General features: G+C 41.1%; 1 protein-coding gene across 5 annotated transcripts in view; it reads left to right on the top strand.

Moving 5' to 3' along the window:
- Positions 1-15,906, top strand: part of Ubap2 (ubiquitin associated protein 2) — a 112,591-nt gene that overhangs the window by 26,953 nt on the left and 69,732 nt on the right. The window lies entirely within an intron of this gene.

Raw genomic sequence — 15,906 nt, 5'->3', positions numbered from 1 at the left:
TTGATAGTTAAATATAAGTGATTTTTTTTTTTTAGGGGGGGGTAATGGGTTTTGTACATGCTTGGCAAGTACTATACCGCTGAGTTCCATCCCTTTCCCTTATAAGTACTTTTATCATAATTGTTCATACCCAAGTGCCCTGCTGATAGTCAGTAGACTATTTGATAGTCAGTAGACTATTTATTTACTTGTCCTGTTAAATTCAATGTGAAGCTAGCTTGTATTTTGTTAGTATTAACAGAAACACATCATTGCTATTCAGTGCTTTCTCCTGAGTACTCCTACTCTGATAAGTATTTATTCATTAATAGATCAAGAAAAACTGTTACTGTTGGAAAATTTTGTATTTGGGGGAGTAAGGCCATCCCTTTGTTTTTTGGTGCTGGTCCTGGTACTTGAACTCAAGGCCTGATTGCTGACCCTGATCTTTTGTTCTCAAAGATAGAGCTCTACCACTTTGAGCAACAGCTTTTTGGCAGTTAATTGGAGATAGGAGTTTCATGGACTTTCTTGCCCAGTGTAGCTTTGAATTGTGATCCTCAAATCTTAGCCTCTTGAATAGCTAGGATTATAGGCATGAGTCACGTTTACCCAGTTAACACCATCCCTTGATAGAGGAGTATTTAAGGAAAAAGTTGTTTCATAAATGACTCTAACCAAAGAAGAAATATATTAGGAGTAATCTTTTTTTTTTTTTTTTTGGGTCCGGTTGTGGGGCCTGAACTCTGGGCCTGGGCTCTGTCCCTCAGCTCTTCAGCTCAAGGCTAGCGCTCTACCACTTGAGTCACAGCGCCACTTCCAGCTTTTTTCTTTTTGCTTATGTGGTGCTGAGGAATCGAACCCAGGGCCTCAGGCATGCAAGGCAAGCGCTCTACCACTGAGCCAACTTCCCAGCCCCTTAAGAGTAATCTTAAGTGCAATCTCATGACAAAAACTACATATATTTAGTGGCTGGGAATGTGGCTTAGTGATAGAATGGTAGTGTGTGTGAAGCCCTGGGTTAGTTTCCTCAGTACCATATAAACAGAAGAAGAAATGGTGGGCTGGGAAGTTGGCTCAGTGGTAGAGCGCTTGCCTTGCATGCCTGAGGCCCTGGGTTCGATTCCTTTGTACCACATAAGCAAAAAGAAAAAAGCTGGAAATGGTGCTGTGGCTCAAGTGGTAGAGCACTAGCCTTGAGCTGAAGAGCTGAGGGACAGCGGCCAGGCCCAGAGTTCAGGCCCCACAACCGGACCCAAAAAAAAAAGGGAAGTGGTGCTGTGGCTCAAGTGGTAGAGTGCTAGCCTTGAGCAAAAAGTGCCCAGTTCTATTGTAATAGAGTAGTGATGTTCTGATTGAACCCGCCTAAGTTTCATGCTGAAAGAGAACACAGCACTTTTGAATTTGTATAAATCTGGATTTGGATCTCTGGCCAGTCACTTTACAATTTAGACAAGCTAAGTTTTTTAATTTTTATTTTTTGGCACTGGGGATCAAACCCAGGATGTTGCATTGTTATCAAGTGCTTTGCCACTGAGATTTATCCCAGCCCCTAGTTGTTTGTTTTTATTGATGTTTTTGTGCTGGTCATGGAGCTTGAACTCAAGGCATGGATGCTGACCTTGAGCTCTTTTTGCTTAAGGCTAGCATTCTACCACTTGAGCCACAACTCTACTTCTGGTATGGGTTTTTTTGTTTTTGTTTTTGTTTTTGTAGTTAATTGGCGTTAGCTGGGCACTGGTGGCTTACCCCTGTAGTTCTAGCTACTCAGAATGCTGAGATTGGAGGATCATGGTTCAAAGCCAGCCCAGACAGAAAAGTCTGTGAGACTCTTTTCTCCAATTAACCACCAGAAAACCAGAAGTGGCACTGTGACTCAAGTGGTAGAGCGATAGCCTTGAGCTAAAGAGCTCAGGGACAGTGCCCAGGCCCATAGTTCAAGCCCCATGACCCACAAGAAAACACACAGAAAAAAACAACAAAAGAAAAGAAAACAAAACAAAAATTGGAGATAAGGGTCTCATGTACTTTCCTGACTGGGCTGGCTTAGAATCTTGATCTAATATTACAGGTGTGAACCACCAGAACTCAGCTGTTTTTTTTTTTTGACAATGTCTTTCTACTCTTTAAGTAGTGCAGGTCAGTTTTAGATCCTTACTTAACCAACTCAGCAAATGCCCTAACCTCCTAAATGCTAGGATCATGGACATTGTTATTATAGGCTGCTACCAAACTATCTTTTCTTTCTTTTGAATATAATTTTTAAAATTACATACATGGACACTATTTTTTTTTTTTGCCAGTCCTGAGGCTTGAACTCAGGGCCTAGGCTCTGTCCCTGAGCTTCTTTTGTTCAAGGCTACCACTCTACCACTTGAGCCACAGTGCCACATCCAGCCTTTTCTGTTTATGTCATACTGAAGAATCTAACCCGGGGCTTCATGCACACCAGGCAAGCTCTCTACCACTAACCCATATTCCCAGCCTGGACACACTCTTGTTGCTGTTTTTGTGTTGGTCCAGGGGCTTGAACTCTGGGTCTGGGCGCTGTGCTTGAGTACTTTAGCTCAAGGCTAGCACTCTACCACTTGAGCCACAGCACCACTTCCAGCTTTTTCTGTTTATTTGGTACTGAGGAATCAAACCCAGGGCTTCATGCATAGTAGGCAAGCACTCTACCACTGAGCCTCAAAAGAGTTTCAAAAGTAGCACATATAAAAGCTAGGTACCTGTAGCTCACATCTGTAATCCTAGCTACTCTGGCGGTTGAGATCTGAGGATTAAAGTTTGAAGCCAGTCCAAGCAGATAATTCCAAGAGTCTTTTATCCAATCAACTAGCAAAAAGCCAGATATAGGGGCTGGGAAGGTGGCTCAGTGGTAGAGCGCTTGCCTTGCATGCATGAAGCCCAGGGTTCGATTCCTCAGCACCACATAAGCAAAAAGAAAAAAGCCGGAAGTGGTGCTGTGGCTCAAGTGGTAGAGTGCTAGCCTTGAGCTGAAGAGCTGAGGGATAGCGCCCAGGCCCAGAGTTCAGGCCCTACAACTGGATTCTCCCCCCCCTCCCCCCCGCACCCCTCAAAAAAAAGCTAGATATGGATATATGGCTCAGGTAGTATAATGCCAGCAAGAAGCAAAAGAGTCAAGTGAGAGCTTGAGACCTTTGTCTAAGCCCAAGGACCAGCACACATTAAAAAAAGATAGTCATATAATTTCTACAGACTCTTTTTTCTAGATCCCTCAGATGTATGTATATCTATCAGCTTTTTTTTTTTCTTTTTGCTTATGTGGTGCTGAGGACTCAAACCCAGGGCCTCAGGCATGCAAAAAGCAAGCACTCTATCACTGAGCCACCTTCCCAGCCCCTATCTATCAACTTTTAACTTTTTTCTGTACTATTTTGATAATTTATCGAGAATGTTACTTATTTTTGTAATGCTGGGGATGCATTCAGGACCATGACTTTACAACTATGTCTTTCCCCAAGATTTTTTTTTTTGTTGGTCGTGAGGCTTGAACTCTCTGGGCTTGGGTGCTGTCCTTGCGCTCTTCAGCTCAAGGCCAGCGCTCTACCACTTGAGCCACAGTGACACTTCTGGTTTTCTAGTGGTTTATTGGAGATAAGAGTCTCATGGAGGGCTGGGAAGGTGGCTCAGTGGTAGAGCGCTTGCCTTGCATGCCTGAGGCCCTGGGTTCGATTCCTTAGCACCACATAAGCAAAAAGTAAAAAGCCAGAAAGAGTCTCATGGACTTTGCTGCCCAGGATGGCTTTGAACCGTGATCCTCAGATCTTGGCCTCCTGCGTAGCTAGGATTACAGGAGTGAGCCACTGGCCCCTGGCTGCTCCCTCTGATTTTTGAGACAGGGCCTTTTCAGCCTAACTGGCATTGAACTCACCATAGCTCAGGCTACCCTTGAATTTACTATCCTTAGATCTTCCTTTACATAGTCACAGTATAATTATCCAAAGTCAGAAAATTAGGTTATTATCTAATTTATAGATTATTATATTTATATTTATCTTAGTTGTCTCCATATCTTTTTTTTGTCAATTGTGGGGCTTGAGCTCGGCCTGGGTGCTGTTCCTCATCTCTTCAGCTCAAGGCGAGTGCTCTACCACTTGAGCCACAGCGCCACTTCTGGTTTTCTGAGTGGTTTATTGGAAATAAGAGTTTCACAGACTTCCCTCAGATCTCAGCCTCCTGAGTAGCTAGGATAACAGGTGTGAGCCCTCGGTGCCCCGCCTCTTTCTCTCTCTCTCTCTCTCTCTCTCTCTCTCTCTCTATATATATATATATATATATATATTTTTTTTTTTTTTTTTTTTTGTCAGTCCTGGGTCTTGAACTCTGGGCCTGGGCGCTGTCCCTCATCTCTTCAGCTCTAGGCTAGCGCTCTACCACTTGAGCTTACAGCGCCACTTCTGGTTTTCTTGTTGTTTATTGAAGATAAGAGTCTCCCAGACTTTCCTGCCAGGGCTGGCTTTGAACTATAATCCTCAGATCTCAGCCTCCTGAGTAGCTAGGATTACAGGTGTAAGCCACTGGCGCCATATCTTTTTATTGTGTTGTTGAGACCCTATCATTCACTATCGGTACATAGTGTAGGCTGGCACAATAGCCTGACTTTGAACTTGTAGTCAGCTTCTGGAAAGCTAAAATTGTGTACTTGTTTATCACTGGCAATAATGGTTTTAGGTAAGTCCTTAATCTTACATTGTATTTAGGTGTCAGGACTCTTCAGTATGTCTGTCTCTCATTCTCTCCCTCTCACTCTCCTTCTCCACTCCACTCTGGTTGTGATAAGCACATGCTCTATCTCTAAGCTATATCCTTAGTCCTTTCAATCAACCTATGCTCCTCTTCCCTTTTGGGTTTTAAATTTTATTTTTAAAGACAACGTCTTGCTATATGGCTCAGAGTGGCCTATAACTACTCTTGATCCTCCAACCTTTCATTTTCACTACCATGTTTGGTTCTTTTATGGTGGAAATGTTCCTCAGTTTCATGATAGTTATTTGAAGAATATAGACCAGTTGTTTTGTACAGTATCTTCAGTTTAGGTTTGTTTGATACTTCCTCATCATTAGAATTGGTTCATGCATTTTTGGTAGAAGTACCCTAGATGTGAGGGTTTTTTTTTGTTTTGTTTTTTGTCTGTGTGGTTGTGGTATGGATTGAATTGAGGACCTTGGGTATACTAGGCAAATACTCTACCACTGAGTTACATTCCCAACCAGATCTGATCTGGTTACTGCATTATAGCATGCTGTAAAAGTATGTAAGTTTGTCCCATACACTAACGATCTGTTTTACCACTTACTTAAAGTAGTATTTGTTGGAGATCTAACCAATTAATTTTTTAAAAGTATAAAAATAGATTATGGTACATGGTTTTTGCAGGATGATTGTAAGGAATTAGAAATTGTTTAAGACTGTGATCAGGAAATGATTATTGTTACTATGTATTCCACTTAAATTATGAAGTGATTTTAATAATATTTGAAATTTGAGTAATCACAGCAGTGGGGACACAGATAAAGATAGGAGAGTTTCGAGTTCTATGCCAGACTGGGCTTTTTTTTGTCGTTTTGGTTAGAGACACAGTTTCTATAGTCCAGGTTGTCCTCAAATTTACCTTGGAGCATACATTGGCCTTGAACTTGAGATCCTCCTACCTCTGTCTTTAAGTGCTGTCTTTCAAGTGCTGGGCATGTAGCCCAGGTTGCTAGCAAGATTGCAATGAATTTGAGATACATAGTAAGACCTTGTCTCAAAAATAAGTAAATAATTAAAAAACTTTAAAAGCCAATTATACAAAATATTGTAGAAAATCAATGGTTTTCTGTTTAGTTGAAAAAAGATGTAAGCTATAGCAAACTATTGAATATTAAAGAAAAATGCTATTAGACTATGTTAATAATATTGATTGGTGGTGGTGGGCATAATGAGGATGTTTTAAATGAAAGCTATTTTATTATGTTTTCCAAAATTTCTGGCTGACATGTCCAATAAAAAACATTTGGTTTACTAGAAAAGCTGCCAGCACCGTTTTTCATTAAGAAAGCAACTTTGCTTTTTATAAACCATGTGAGTGGCAGAGAGATTCAGAAATGAAAAGGCAATGCTGCTTTTCTTGGCCATACTTGCTCTTAATTTGTGACTTGGCCTGATGAATGTCAGTAATGGGGAGGGTACACTGAACATGTTTAAGTTGGATTACCAGTTGACCCTGCTTTTTCCTCTTTTTTCCCCCAAGCTGTACAGACCTCTTGACACTTCTAGAGCTCAGCCTGGTAACTTCCCTATTATACTCTTAATTTATGTTTGGTGCTTTGTTTTTGAATATTTGTTGAATTGTTTATTGAACAAAGTAATTTTCTTCTTGACTAAGATATAGGTATCTTAAAAGGTAAAAAATTAACATTTTGATTAAAAATTAATATTAATATACTTCTAGTGTTGCAGTACTGTGCTTGTTAACAGCTGTTAAGTATATCAGCTGTGCTTTTGGAAGTTGTCTAGTCTGTGCCTTGTTAGGAATAAAACATGATATCACTGAAGAGGAATGCAAAAAATATTGAATCATAATTCTTAAGCTAAAGGGTTAAGTCTGATAAATCAATAAGTGGTATTTAAGGCAATAAGTAGTTGCCTTTTTAGTTAAAGATGTATGGGTGGACCAATATCAAAATAAAAATACAGAAATATATAGAGGTTGGATATGTAACTAAATGGTAGAACTACTGCTTAGCATATATGATCTCATTAATGATTATTCTGCTTAAAACATTGAGCTTAGCTGGCACTGCACCGGTAGCTCATGCCTGTAATTTTAGTTACTCAGGAATCTGAGATCTGAGGATCAAGGTTCGAATCCAGACTGGGCAGGAAACTCAGGAGAGTTTTTTTTGGTCTGGTCGTGGGGCCTGAACTCTGAGCCTGGGTGCTGTCCCTCAGCTCTTCAGCTCAAGGCTAGCGCTCTACCACTTGAGCCACATTGCCACTTCTGGCCTTTTTTCTTTTTGCTTATGTGGTGCTGGGGAATCAAACCCAGGGCCTCATGCATGCAAGGCAAATGCTCTGCCACTGAGCCACCTTCCCAGCCCCTTAGGAAACTCTTATCTCCAACAAACTATTCAACAAAGACCGCTGGGCGCTGGTGGCTCACGCCTGTAATCCTAGCTACTCAGGAGGCTGAGATCTGAGGATCTCGGTTCAAAGCCAGCCCGGGCAGGAGAGACCGTGAGACTCCTATCTCCAATAAACCACCAGAAAATCGGAAGTGGCGCTGTAGCTCAAGTGGTAGAGCGCTCGCCTTGAGCTGAAGAGCTGAGGGACAGCGCCCAGGCCCAGAGTTCAAGCCCCACGACCGACAAAAAAAAAAAAAAAAAGCTGGAAGTGGCATGCTGTGGCTCAATTGTTAGAGTGCTTGCCTTGAGCAGAAGAAGCTTAAGGACAGTGCCCAGGCTCAGTGTTCAAGCCCTGGCTGGGACTGGAAAAAACAAAACCTTTAAACTAGATTGTTTTTTTTAAAAATACCATTTTCTATCTTAACAGGATTAGGATAGGGTTTTTTTTTTGTTGTTGTTCTTAATAAACTTTGTATTTTTACATTTACAAAGCACTGGCAATTCTCAGAGGGTTTTTTTAAGTTTAAATTTCTCTTGTGTTGGTAGGCACAGAGTTGATAGGGCTCATGCTTGGCATAGTAAGGCTCTGGGTTCAATCTCTAGGGTGCATGGCAAGCAAAGTATAAGTGCTTTTACATAGAGACACATTTGTTGCTCTGGTCTCTGCCATAACCCCCACTACTTTTTTTTTTTTTTTAATGCCATTTTTGGAAGTGAAGGTCTGTCTTGTCTGACATTAGTATAGAAAGTGTCTTCTGTCTGAAAATGTCACATTCTTGTGAATGTAGTCTACAACTTATCCATTATTTAATTTTCTTAGGTGTTTTTCTTCTTTCTTTTGGCCTTTTTAAAGGATTCTTTTACCATTTGTTGATTAAATATAAAAGTTGAGGAAAAAGGAGCTGGGAAGGTGGCTCAGTGGTATAGAGTGTTTGCCTTGCATGCATGAGAATCTTCGGTTCGATTCCTCAGCACCACATAAGCAGAAAAAGCCGGAAGTGGGGCTGAGGCTCAAGTGGTAGAGTGGCTAGTCTACAGCTGAAAAGCTGAGGGACAGCACCTAGACCCAGAGTTCAGGCCCTACGACCAACCAAAAAAAAAAAAAAGCTGGGAAGTTGGCTCAGAGGTAGAGCGCTTGCCTTGCATGCATGAGGCCCTGGGTTCGATTCCTCAGCACCACATAAGCAAAAAGAAAAAAGCCGGAAGTGGCACTGTGGCTCAAGTGGTAGAGTGCTAGCCTTGAGCTGAAGAGCTGAGGGACAGCGCCCAGGCCCAGAGTTCAGGCCCCACAACCGGACCCCCCCCCCAAAAAAAAAAACCTAAAAAAAAAAAAAAAAAGAAAAGTTGAGGAAAAAGATTAAGGAAATACTTGTCCAATGATCTCAGATCTCCTTTAAGAGGTCTGTTTGTCTGAGGTCAGGACCACAGGTTCTTCTGCATCTTTTCAATGTTTTTTGCTTTTTGGTTTTTTTTGGTCGGTCGTGGGGCTTGAACTCTGGGCTTGGGCGCTGTCCCTAAGCTCTTTAGCTCAAGGTGAGCACTCTACTGTTTGGCACTCTACTGTTTGAGCCACAGCACCATTTCTGGTTTTCTAGTTGTTTATTGGAGATAAGAACCTCATGGACTTTCCTACCTGGGCTGCCTTTGTTAACCCTGATCCTCAGATCTCAGCCTCCTGAGTAGCTAGTGAGCCACCGGTGCCTGACTGTCCATGACATTCTTTTTTTTTTTTTTTTTTTAATTTAATTTAATTTTATTTGTGAACATACTGTACAGAGGGGTTACAATTACATGGGCAGGATAATGCGTACATTTCTTACCAAGTGTCCATGACATTCTTACCTCCAGTTAACCAGCAAAAAGCTGGAAGTGGAGGCTGGCTCAAGTATTTTTCACCAAAAGCCAGAACAGTGGTTAAGGCACTGAGGTTAAGCCCTAAGATCAGCATGCATGTACATGTATACACCCCTCCTTCCCCCATACCAAAGGGGCTATTGATTGGTCAAACACCAGATACTGGTGGCTCATGCCTGTGTAATCCTAGTTCCCTCCAAGATTTGAGGATTGTGTTTCAAAACCAGCAGAAAAATCCATGAGACTCTTTTATCTCTAATTAGTCATGGAAAACTGATGGTGGAGCTGTGACTCCAAGTGGTAGAGTACTAGCCTTGAGCAAAAATGCTCAGGAACAGTGCCCTGAATTCAAGCCTTTAGACTGACAAAAAAAAAAAAAATGGTGATGATGGATTTATTTAGTCAGTCCTGAGCAGACAGAATCATCAAAAACTAAAAACTTAAAAAAAGGAAGTCTTTTGTTTCCATATCTTAGGGTTAATTTCAGTATGTATATTATTTTATATAAATATGAGGAGGCACTTAGGCACTGTGCTTTAGTGATTCTCCTCTAAGAGTGTCCTCTTTGGTCTCACTGTGTGTGAGTATCTAGAAATCTGTATAATTTGTCATATCCCAGTGCATTTAACTTCTACATTAGAACATGCCCCATTTGTCACTTAACATGATTTGTTCTAGTTTTACCCATTTCTCTGCGAATGACATGATTGTATTCTTTCTAATGGCTGTGTAGAATTCCATTGAGTAGCCAGCACCAGTAGCTCACGCCTGTAATACTAGCTACTCAGGAGGCTGAGATCTGAGGATCAAAATTGGAAGCTAGCCAGGGGAAGAAAAGTTCCTAAGAGACTCTTATCTCCAATTAATCCCGAAGTGAAGTTGTGGTTCAAAATGGTGGAGAGCTAGCCTTGAGCAAAAAGAGTTCAGGGGGACAGCACGTAAGCCTTGAGTTCAAGCCTCAGAACCAGAAAAGAAAAAAAAATTTCATTGGGTATAGGTACCATATTTTTTGGATCCACTCATTTGTTGTGGGGTATCTTGGCTGTTGCGGTATCTTGGCTATTGTGAATAGTGTGGCAGTGAACATGAATATGCAGGTGTCCTTATCATATTTTGGCTTATGATGTTCAGGGTAGATGCCTAGGAGTGGTATGGCTGGGTTGTAGGGAAAGTCTGTTTAGTTTTTAGTTTTTTTTTTTTTTGGTCGGTTGTGGGGCTTGAACTCTGGGCTCGGGTGCTGTCCCTGTGTTCTTCAGCTCAAGGTGAGCATTCTACCATTTGAACCACAGTGTCACTTCCAGTTTTCTAGTGGTTTATTGGAGATAAGAGTCTCATGGACTTTCCTGCCCGGGCTGGTTTTGAACCGTGATCCTCAGATCTCAGCCTCATGAGTAGCTAGGATTACAGGCATGAGCCACCGTCACCCAGCTATGTTTAGTTGTTGTTGTTGTTTTTAATTTATTTTTTTGCCAGTCTTAGGGCTTGAACTCAAAGTTTGGGCTCTGTCCCTGAGCTTCTTTTGCTCAAGGCTCGCACTCTACCATTTGAGTCACAGTGCCACTTCCGGCATTTTCTGTGTCTGTGCTACTGAGGAATGGAACTCAGGACTTCATGCATGCTAGGCAGGCACTCTACCACTATGTTTAATTCTTTGAGGAACCTCCAGAGTCCAGAGTGGTTGTTCTATTTTACATTCTAACCAACCGTGCAGTAGATTGATTTTCCCCCACATCCCTGCCCATGTTGGTTGTTGTTGTTATTCAAATTCACAACGTTGGCCAGTCTTACTGGGGTAAGATGGAATCTCTGGGTTGATTTGATTTGCATTTCCTTTGTGGCCAGGGATGAAAACATTTCCTGTTGGGGCTGGGAAGGTGCCTCAGTGGTAGAGTGCTTGCCTTGCATGCATGAGGCCCTGGGTTCGAATCCTCAGCACCACATAAGCAGAAAAATCCGGAAGTGGCACTGTGGCTCAAGTGGTAGAGTACTAGCCTTGAGCTGAATAGCTGAGGGACAGCACCCAGGCCTAGAGTTTAAGCCCCACAACTGACCAAAAAACAAAACAAAACAAAAATTTCCTGATGTATTTCTTTACAATTCTTATCTCTTCTTCTGAGAAGTCTCTCTTTAATTCTTTTGCCCTTTTAATAATTGGTTTATTAGGCTTAGGAGGGATTAGTTTCTTGAACTCCTTGTTTATATTAGATATAGGCCTTTGTCTGGTAAAGATATTTTCTTTAAAGATATTGCTGGTGAAGATCTTTTCCCCACATTTGTGGCTTGTCTTTCTAGTTTAGTAACTATTTCAGAAACTTTTTATTTTGGTGTAGTCCCACTTGTCAAGTGTCTCTCCTATTATACCCCTGGGACTCTACCTATACTTACCTGTAAGTTCTAATGTTTTTCCAGTAGTTTGAGTAGTTTCAGAGTTTTGGGTCTGATGGTTTGTTGTTGTTGTTAAGTTCTAATGTTTCTCCAGTAGTTTGAGTAGTTTCAGAGTTTTGGGTCTGATGGTTTGTTGTTGTTGTTGTTGTTTTTTGCCTGTCTTGGGGCTTGAACCTGGGCTTTGTCCCTGAGCCTCTGTGCGCTCAAGGCTAGCACTCTACCACTTGAGCCACAGTGACACCTCAGGCTTTTTCTGTTTATGTGGTACTGAGGAATCAAACCCAAGGCCTCATAGCACTCTACCACTAAGCCACATTCCCACCCCAGATGTTAAGGTCTTTGTTCCAGTTTGAATTGATATTAGTACATGCTGACAAATAAGGATCCACTTTTAATTTTCTGCATATGGCTGTCTAGTTTTCCCAATACCAGTTGTTGAAGAGGCTATTTTTTTCCCATTGTATGACTTTTGCCCCTTAGCAAATATCAGATAACTTTAAGTGTTTGGTTTTAGTTTTGGGTCTTCTAATCTGTTCCATTGATCTTCAGGTCTATTTTTGTGCTAATACCAAGCTGTTTTTGTTTTTTGTTTTTTTTTTTTTTTTTGGTCCGGTCGTGGGGCCTGAACTCTGGGCCTGGGCGCTGTCTCTCAGCTCTTCAGCTCAAGGCTAGCGCTCTACCACTTGAGCCACAGCGCCTCTTCTGGCTTTTTTCTTTTTGCTTATGTGGTGCTGAGGAATCGAACCCAGGGCCTTGAGCATGCAAGGCAAGTGCTCTACCACTGAGCCACCTTCCCAGCACCCGCTGTTTTTGTTATTATTGCTCTGCAGTGGAGTTTGAGGTGTGGTATTGTGATACCACCTGCATTGTTGCTTTTTTTCCTTCTTTGGCTATTGTAGGTCTTTTGTTCTGTATAAAATTTTGGATTTTTTTTTCTATCTCAGTAAGAATGTCATTGGGATTTTAATGGGGATTTCATTGAATATGTATATCACTTTGGGCAATATATGGCCACTATCACAATTTTGATTCTACTTATCCCTAAATATGGAAGAGTGTCCTTTTTTCTTCATATTTTTATAGTTTTTGCTATAAAGATCATTTGTGTTTTGGGATAGGTTAATTACTAGTTTTTTTGGTATGTTTGTCAGTTGTGAGGCTTGAACTCTGGGCCTGGGTACTGTCCCTCAGCTCTTCAGCTCAAGGCTAGCGCTCTACCACTTGAGCCACAGTGCCACTTCCTGTTTTCTGAGTGGTTTATTGGAGATAAGAGTCTCAAGGCCTTTCTTGCCTGGACTGGCTTTGAACAGCGATCCTCAGATTTCAGCCTTCTGAGTAGCTAGGATTACAGACGAGAGCTACCTGCACCCAGCTCTAGGTATTTTTTTTTAAAGGCTACTGCAAATAGAGTTGTTTTCATGATTTCCCTTTCTGCTTGTACATTGTTGAGATACAGAAAAGCTACTGATTTTTGTAGGTTAATTTTGTATCTTGCTACTTTGCCAAAGTGGATGATCTAGGAGTTTGAGGGTGGAGTTTTTTGGGTCCTTATGGTATATCTGCTCTAGGGATAGTTTGATTTCATCTTTCTCTATGTGAATCTCTTTTTTTATGTCTTTTTCTTGCCTTATTGCTCTGGCTAGGAATTTCAGAACGGTATTGAAGATGAGTGGAGAGAGTGGACATCCTTGCCTTATTCCTGATTTTAGGGGAAATGGTTTTAGTTTTTCCCCATTGAGTATGATATTGGCTGTTGGTCTGTCATATAGTCTTTATTGTTTTAAGGAATGTTCCTTCCTAGCTCCTCCAAAGCTTTTAATACAAATGGATGATTTTTTTGGGGGTGGGGGGGTGGGTCGTGGGGCTTGAACTCTGGGCCTGAATGCTGTCCCTCAGCTCTCCAGCTCATGGCGAGGGCTGTACAGCTTGAGCAACACTGCCACTTCCAGTTTTCTGAGTGGTTTATTGGAGATAAGAGTCTCATTGCCTTTCCTGCCGGGCTGGTCTTAAACCACGATCATCAGATCTCAGCCTCTTGAGTAGCTAGGATTACAGGCGTGAGTCACCAGTGCCCAGCTAAATGGATGATTTTTTTTGTCAGAGGCTTCTCTGCCTCTATTGAGATGATCTTGTGGTTCTTGTCTTTGGCTCCAGTTGACAAGGTGAATTACATTCAATGATTTGTGTATGTTAAGCCAGCCTTGCATCTGTGGGATGAAGCCTACTTTTTTGATTTGTTTTTCTGGATTCTGTTGGCTAATATTTTATTGAACTTTTCTTCTGTGTTCATCAGAGAAATTGGTTTGTAGTTCTTTTTATTTTGTTGTTGGATACTTACTGGTTTGGGGATGAGTGTGATATTGGCTTCATAGAATGAATTTGAATTGTTCCCTCTGTTTCTATTTCACAGAAAAGCTTGAGGAGTATTGGTTTTAGTTCATCCTTAAAACTCTTAGAGAATTCAGCAGTGAATCTATTAGGGCCTGGGCTTTTCCTTGTTGGAAGACTTCTGCTTCTTTAGTCTAGTTGCATGTTACTGCTCTTTTAACTGGTTTATATCTTCTTGGTTTAGCTTAGGTAGTTTATATGTCTCTAGAAATTTGTCTATTTCCACTGTTTTCCTTTTTTGAGTGTAGTTTTTGAAAGTAGTCCTTTATAATCATTTGGATTTCTTGGAAGTTTGTTATAATGTTTCTTTTTTTTCACATTTATTATTATTTTTATTGTGAAAATACCATACAGAGGGGTTACAATTACATGGGCAAGATAATGAGTACATTTCTTATCAAGCATTGTTGCCTCCTCCTTTGTTTCCCCTTCCCATCCATCCCTTCCCATACCCTTCTCCCCTACCCCCCTGTTATAATGTTTCTTGTGGCATCTCTGATTTTATTGATTTGAATCTTGTCTCTTCATCAATCTTGCTAGTGGTCTATTTTATTTTTTCAAAAATCAGCTTTTTGTTCCATTGATTTTGTGTGTAGTTTTTTTTTTTTTGTTTTGTTTTTGGGTCCAGTTTTGAGGCCTGAACTCTGGGCCTGGGCGCTGTCCCTCAGCTCTTCAGCTCAAGGCTAGTGCTCTACCACTTGAGCCACAGCGCCACTTCCTGTTTTTTTTCTTTTTGCTTACGTGGTGCTGGGGAATCGAAACCAGGGCCTCATGCATGCAAGGCAAGCGCGCTCTACCACTGAGTCATCTTCCCAGCCCCTGTGTGTAGTTTTAAAAGTCTATTTCATTAATTTCTGCCTTAATCTTTGCCCTCTCTCTCTGTCTGGATTTGGGTTTGGTTTGGTCTTTTTAGCAGTTTTAGTTGCAACATGGGGATATTTACTTGAGCTGTTTCTGTTTTCTGTATGTGTGTGCTTAGAGCATAAACTTTCCCCTCAGCATTGCTTTTGCTGCATCCCAAAGGTTCCATTCATTTTCATTGAATTGTAAGAAGTTTCTGGTTTCTTCCTCAATTTCTTCTGTGACCCAGGTATTATTCAGTAGTGTGTTATTCAATCCCCATGTGTTTGAGTGTTTTCTGCAATATGTTTTGTTGTTGAGAACTAGTTTGATTCCACTGTGGTCAGATAGGCTGTAAAGAGTTATCTCACTCCTCTTTTATTTGCTTAGGTTCTTTGTGTGTCCTATGATATGATCAGTTTTGGAGAATGTTCCTTGGGCTGCTGAGAAGAATGTGAACTGGGGCGTTGTTGGGTGGTCTACTCTGTAGATGTCTGTTAAGACCATTTGGATTATGGTGTCATTTAGTTCTGAGCTTCTTTGCTTATCTTTTGTTTGGTTGGCCTGTCCTTTGGTGAGAGTGGAGTACTAAAGTCTACTACTATTACTGTGTTGAGATCTATCATGTTCTGTAAGTCCGAAGTGTTTAATATATTTAAGTGCTCCATTGTTTGGTGCATAAATATTGACCACTGTGATTTCCTCTTCTTGGATCATTCCTGTTATTAATATGTAATGACCTTCCTTGTCTCTTTGTATTGATTTTAATGAAAAATATTTTTTATCAGATACCAATATGGCTATCAGACATGATGTTTTGTTTCTTTATATGTTTGTTGTTTGTGCATGGGGCTTGAACTCAGCCTTGGGCTCTTACTTGGCTTTTTGCTCTTCACAGCTAGTGACCCACCATGCATCCACTTCTGGCGTTTTGCTAGTTAATTAGACATAAGAGACTCTTAGATTTGTCTGCTTGGGCTGACCTTGAACTTTGATCTCAGATCTCAGCCTCCTGAGTAGCTAGAATAATAGGCATAAGTCACTAGCATCTTGCTGTCTTTATTTCTTAAAAAAAATAAAAATCATATTGTGTGAGATGGTACACACATATAATTCCAGCTACTTGGGAAGTGGAAATCAGGAGGAGGATGGGTGTTTGAGACTAGCATAATGTTAACTAGACCCCATCTAAGATGAATGTGGTGAGGGATGCCTGTAATCTAGTTATAAGGGAGGCATTGGGAAGCAGATTGTGTCTGTGGCTGGCCCTACGCAAAAATATGAGATGCTATCTGAAAATAAAGTCAAAAGGACTAGGGGGTGTCAAGGG

This window comes from Dipodomys spectabilis, unplaced genomic scaffold (assembly GCF_019054845.1).
Source record: "Dipodomys spectabilis isolate Male_0828 unplaced genomic scaffold, ASM1905484v1 ptg000006l, whole genome shotgun sequence".
NCBI lineage: Eukaryota > Metazoa > Chordata > Mammalia > Rodentia > Heteromyidae > Dipodomys > Dipodomys spectabilis.
Note: the sequence above shows the minus strand (reverse complement) of the source record. Positions and strands in the feature narration are given on the sequence as shown.